This window comes from Fulmarus glacialis, unplaced genomic scaffold (genome assembly GCF_000690835.1).
Source record: "Fulmarus glacialis isolate BGI_N327 unplaced genomic scaffold, ASM69083v1 scaffold18000, whole genome shotgun sequence".
In the NCBI taxonomy this organism is placed as follows: domain Eukaryota; kingdom Metazoa; phylum Chordata; class Aves; order Procellariiformes; family Procellariidae; genus Fulmarus; species Fulmarus glacialis.
Genome location: NW_009186068.1, coordinates 1 through 281, shown reverse-complemented (window position 1 = coordinate 281; position 281 = coordinate 1).

Here is a 281-nt window from a genome sequence, read left to right as displayed (position 1 = left end):
AGGTGTTCCCTGGCAGCTGCCCACAGTCAAAACTTACCTTGTAACACTTGTTTTGCAAAACCCTGGCCCGTTTCCTCCAGGCACCTTTTCCTGAACTAGAAATGCGAATTGCTAGTGAATCCGTGTAAAGCCACACGCTCCAAATAGCTGCTGTCCTTTTGGCTTTTTACGAAAAAAAAATCCTTGGTAGGTTGCTGGTCCCCGCTGCTTCTGGGACTGGTGTCTCTGTAAATTGTAAATATTCGGATGTGCTCTTCACACTGGGGTGAGGGTGGCAGCGC